This window comes from Triticum urartu, chromosome 2, assembly GCF_003073215.2.
Source record: "Triticum urartu cultivar G1812 chromosome 2, Tu2.1, whole genome shotgun sequence".
Lineage (NCBI taxonomy): Eukaryota > Viridiplantae > Streptophyta > Magnoliopsida > Poales > Poaceae > Triticum > Triticum urartu.
The window spans coordinates 5,076,124-5,082,139 of record NC_053023.1 but is presented as its reverse complement, the minus strand read 5'-3'; the positions used below and the strand labels follow the sequence as shown (position 1 = coordinate 5,082,139).

Sequence of the window (6,016 nt, the reverse complement as noted above, 5' to 3'; positions counted from 1 at the left end):
CCGCCGTTCCGTCTAATCAACTTGAACAAGCTGTTGCTACAGTAAAATTTGACCTAGTTTCAACTTGCTAGAACCGAGTTGTTTTCTTCCGCCGTCGTTTTCCGTCGTTTGTTCGGTTCGTTCTTTCTTTGCAACCGGAGTTCTTAAGTTGAACTTTCTGGTTCTTTCTCTCGTTCGAGTTTTACCTGTGCTTTAGATGAGTACTTATTGTGTGCTTGTTGTTTGTCTGCGTTAGATCACCCGGATTGCGCCGCTTGTTACTTCGAAACCCTAGGACTCGCGGATCATCAGCAAGGCAAGTAACACTTTGATCATACCTTTTCTACAACCCATGTTTTATTGCATTAGATCACTCCTCACACATTGCATGATTAGGATCTAATTAAATTGTGGGATGGGAAGTAGATGAGGTAGTACCTATTGTTGGAAATATGCCCTAGAGGCAATAATAAATTGGTTATTATTATATTTCCTTGTTCATGATAATCGTTTATTATCCATGCTAGAATTGTATTGATAGGAAACTCAGATACATGTGTGGATACATAGACAACACCATGTCCCTAGTAAGCCTCTAGTTGACTAGCTCGTTGATCAATAGATGGTTACGGTTTCCTGACCATGGAAATTGGATGTCGTTGATAACGGGATCACATCATTAGGAGAATGATGTGATGGACAAGACCCAATCCTAAGCATAGCACAAGATCGTGTAGTTCGTATGCTAAAGCTTTTCTAATGTCAAGTATCATTTCCTTAGACCATGAGATTGTGCAACTCCCGGATACCGTAGGAATGCTTTGGGTGTGCCAAACGTCACAACGTAACTGGGTGGCTATAAAGGTACACTACAGGTATCTCCGAAAGTGTCTGTTGGGTTGGCACGAATCGAGACTGGAATTTGTCACTCCGTGTAAACGGAGAGGTATCTCTGGGCCCACTCGGTAGGACATCATCATAATATGCACAATGTGATCAAGGAGTTGATCATGGAATGATGTGTTATGGAACGAGTAAAGAGACTTGCCGGTAACGATATTGAACAAGGTATCGGGATACCGACGATCGAATCTCGGGTAAGTATCGTACCGCTAGACAAAGGGAATTGTATACGGGATTGATTAAGTCCTTGACATCATGGTTCATCCGATGAGATCATCATGGAACATGTGGGAGCCAACATGGGTATCCAGATCCCGTTGTTGGTTATTGACCGGAGAGTCATCTCGGTCATGTCTGCATGTCTCCCGAACCCGTAGGGTCTACACACTTAAGGTTCGGTGACGCTAGGGTTATAGAGATATTAGTATGCGGTAACCCGAAAGTTGTTCGGAGTCCCAGATGAGATCCCGGACGTCACGAGGAGTTCTGGAATGTTCCGGAGGTAAAGAATTATATATAGGAAGTGCTATTTCGGCCATCGGGACAAGTTTCGGGGTCACCGGTATTGTACCGGGACCACCGGAAGGGTCCCGGGGGTCCACCGGGTGGGGCCACCTGCCCCGGGGGGCCACATGGGCTGTAGGGGGTGCGCCTTGGCCTATATGGGCCAAGGGCACCAGCCCCAAGAGGCCCATGCGCCAAGAGAAGAGGAAAAGGAAGAGTCCTAAAGGGGGAAGGCACCTCCGAGGTGCCTTGGGGAGGAGGGACTCCTCCCTGGCCGCACCCTTCCTTGGAGGAAGGGCCAAGGCTGCGCCTCCCCCCTCTCCCTTGGCCCTATATATAGTGGGGGGAAGGGAGGGCAACCATACCCAAGCCCTGGCGCCTCCCTCTCCCTCCCATGACACATCTCCCTCCTCCCACAGCGCTTGGCGAAGCCCTGTTGGAATCCCGCTACTTCCACCACCACGCCGTCGTGCTGTTGGATCTCCATCAACCTCTCCTTCCCCCTTGCTGGATCAAGAAGGAGGAGACGTCGCTGCTCCGTACGTGTGTTGAACGCGGAGGTGCCGTCCGTTCGGCGCTAGGATCATCGGTGATTTGGATCACGACGAGTACGACTCCATCAACCCCGTTCTCTTGAACGCTTCCGCGCGCGATCTACAAGGGTATGTAGATCCACTCCTCCCTTGTTGCTAGATGACTCCATAGATAGATCTTGGTGACACGTAGGAAAATTTTGAATTTATGCTACGTTCCCCAACACCTATTACCTGTATTATTAAGAAACCTTTGGGAGTTACTTCTACGTTTGCTTATTATGCCATGCTATGCTAGTAGATGTGGATTGGGTGAGTGATATCCATGACAGATGTGAGATTGATAATTTAATGGTTTATCTAAGGTGGCAACTTAAACACACATCTGGGTGGATTGAGGCACCTGATGTCTATCGGGACTTGCCTGTTTTTTTTCCGGACCGCCACCCAGGCTCAAAGGGATCATAAGATCTTTCATGCTAAATACTTCCGTGTGCAGCCACATGCCATTATGGGCTCTGGCATAGTTGACTAAGTCATGCGAACTCTTACAGGGTAGACTAGCAGATGTAGGGGAAAGTAGGTGTACCGGTCTATCCAAACGTAAGGTGCTAGCGCTTCTGAAAGACTGTGTCTCGGTCATCCGTTTCTCAAACACCATGTAGTGCGAGAAATCCAACGGAGGCGATCGAGTCTTGTGGGGAAAAGTGCGCAAACCTCTGCAGAGTGTACAAACTAATCATGATTAGCCGTGTCCCCGGTTATGGACAACTTGAGTATCTAGTACTTGAATATCATGTGAATCTCAACATGTTACTCTAATTAATATTGATGGGTTTTAATTGTTCACTTAATTGGGATCGGAATGCTGTCAACCATTCTCGATGTTTAACAACCACCATGATAGTTAAATAAATTTATTCCTTTGTAGTAGGGAAAAATTGGCTTTACGCAAAAACAGTAACCGTAGAGCTTTCCACCAGCCAAATATGCATATAGTATAGCTGTTTCATTCCATTACTCTCTATGTGTTACATTGCCAGCATATTCCATGTGCTGACCCGTTTTCGGGCTGCAACTTTTCATGTTGCAGACTTTTCAGACGACGAGTAAGGTGCTTTTAGGTCGTGGTCCTATACTCAGTGATGCCGTTGGAGTTGATGGACCTATTTATCTTCCGAGTCTTCCGCTGTTATCGACACTAGATGGCCTTAAGCCATATTTATTGTAATAAGTTCTCTTTGAGACATCGTTGTAATAAGTGTGTGATTGCCACTCTGCTATAAATCCTTCGAAGTACTGTGTGTGGTGTCAGCATTACTGATCCAGGGATGACACCGGAGCACAGAGATCAGACTGTTTGAGGTCTGGTCACTACACGCACATTCCCAAGGAATTACAAGTAAGGAAAAGTATATGTTGTGACCAGAATGTTGGGATTGGTGCTTACGCTATGATGTTCCATAGGATCAAGGTTAATAAATCTTCACAAAGGTTTTATGTCAAGCTAAACAATACTACATTACACCATATGGGGGAGGGAATTTTGAATTTAATATATATGAGAGTCAAGAGGGACGCATATAGCATATTTTGTGTTCTATATATGCACACAATATTATAATATGCGAGGGGAGTAAACTGCAACACTCTCATGTACGAATCTTGGAATCATGTGGACCTTTGGATAGGTGTTGGACTCACGTACTCGTGGAAAATATTTTCATGTTTTTACCTAAGTGGTGGCCATCCATGTGTCTTTTTCATGCAGGTACACATTCGTGAATCCTATATTGAAGGAAGGGTCCATAGGAGATCGGATGGTATATGCACACCTCTTCGCGTTCTTCAATAGTGTGATGTGGTCATTTTGTATGCCTCGACGGATCTCCCCAACAAGCTCTTGCTCTTCATCATCAGTGGAATGGGCATCATCGCTTCTACATCAAGTTTGCAAAAGGGAAGAAGCGCATGGAAGCCCTTGTCCTTCTATTCACAGTCAGCATGGTCTCTGTGATAATGATAGTAATAGTACCCTCTATGGTGCTAACGCATAGGTGGAGTAGTACTTTCGTCAATGTCATTGCTTCAACATCTGGAGCATCTACACATATTGTTCCTGTATATGACCTGGTGAGTGCAAGCTATGGCTAGTGAAGTGTAATCTATTGTTCATTCATAGATGATTTGAAACCGATTGAGCTTGTAATGCAGGTGATGGTGATGATGAGCAAGAAAATCAACAACATGAACCCAATGATCATGTCACTCGTCTCCCTGTTTAGTGCATCTACTTGGACTGCCTACGGATTCATATCCCCATGAACCTATACATTGTGGTATGTATTATAGTTGTCTCCTGGTGCGACCAATCTGTTCCTCATTGCATATGCGCCACACATGACAACTAGTTTGTTTTTCTCCATGTTGCATTCTTATTTTGAGTTCCATTGCACAATTGACATTTCTATGAATGGACTTATTTTGTGGTGTACTAAGTGTAGTAATATCTCCAATGTAGGCATGCTACATTTGCTCTTGCGGAAAGCAAAAAACTAGACTTCTGTTGTTGGAGAGTTTAGGTTCATTACTGTCATTTTGTGTGTGTAGGTACCGAATTTCATGGGCATTCTATCCGCGGCTATGCAAATCGTTGTATACTCCTACCTGATATACAACATGACCTGCATCCACTCCGTCCAAACCGATGATGTAACTGACTACAGCTACGAGATGGGAAAGCTCTTCGCGTCATCTCCACCACCAGTATAAGTCTGTGGAGGCACATCAAAACTTTGTTTGTTGACTACGAGGCAAATGGAGACTTAATTTGAACTATAATTGTGAGATTTTTTTTCCGTGAATGATTGGTCTGTCTGTGGAAACTTGATGGATCGATTATAGGCTCCACGAAGAGCCCGTCGTTTTAAAAGAAAATATGAAACACAATTTTGAGATAAAAAATGTAATCTATTCATTTCATGACTTCTAAAAGACAAATATGAGGAATTATCCCTTTATATGAGTTCATGCATGTTATTATTATGTTTGAATTGTTCACGTTGTTCCGGTGGATCAGCAGGTTGGATATTATGCATCTCAAAATTGGTTGATATTATCAGCATAAACAACCGTCGTTACTCACAACCTATGTTCACGAGGTCTCCATTGTGGTGTCAAGGTTTGTTACTAGTGAAGTTCTTAGTTTGCGCTCAAGTAGAGGCCTGGCTCAGAACAAGGAAAAGCGTAGGATTTTATAGGATCGAATTTCTATAGGAAAAATTTGCAAGACTCCATTTGGACCCAAGCCTAAATCATTTCGGATCCTATGGAATTCGCACAGTAATTTGAAGAAAATAAAGATGTGGAGTGCAGCGATTTGGTGCCCAGGTGCATCTGTAGCTCGGCGTGAATAGTCAATTTAAACAAACTAGTAAAAATCAAAGAGTTCTAAATTTCTTTGGCATCCAAGATGCTCGAATGCTTGATGTGTGTGCAAAGTTTTTTGGTGTTCGGACATTCAAGGAGGTCGTGGTAAAAATAAGAATTGGATGTGAAACAAAACTTAGAAAAGGAACATAGTTTGGACATGATTTTTTTGCCTCGAGGTCCTAGAATGTCCAAACTTTGTGAAACTTTACATGCTCCTTGGACACCTAAGAATCTTCGATGTCAAAAAATATTATAATTTTTTGAATTTTTCACTATTTGTTTTTTAATCTACTATTCATCAGGTGCAAACACAAATTACCAAAACATGTGGGTTTACTTTTACCTCATGTTTTCTATTTGTGTCTCGAGTTCTTGCACTTATCTTCTGCGGTTTATATCCAAAATCATGTTTAGGGCTCCTTTAATCTCTTGGAAAAGTTTGTACACCTCCAACAAACACAGATTTGTCCGTATTCAACAGTATTTAGATCGGAAGGCATGGCACTCCTCAGTTTGCCCTATCCTATAAATCAAAGGAACCATTAAACTAGTCATGTGATTTTGCTTCTTGTAAGAATTCATATACATGGCATCTTAGTTCTGATGATTTTACTATTTTTGTGCTTGTATGTTCCTGCATTGCAAACTAAGACCAAACTAAACAC

The 6,016-nt window shown here is 43.1% G+C and overlaps 1 pseudogene; it reads left to right on the top strand.

Moving 5' to 3' along the window:
* Positions 1-4,691, top strand: part of LOC125534692 — a 78,368-nt pseudogene extending 73,677 nt beyond the window's left edge.
* The last annotated feature ends 1,325 nt before the right edge of the window (positions 4,692-6,016 follow it).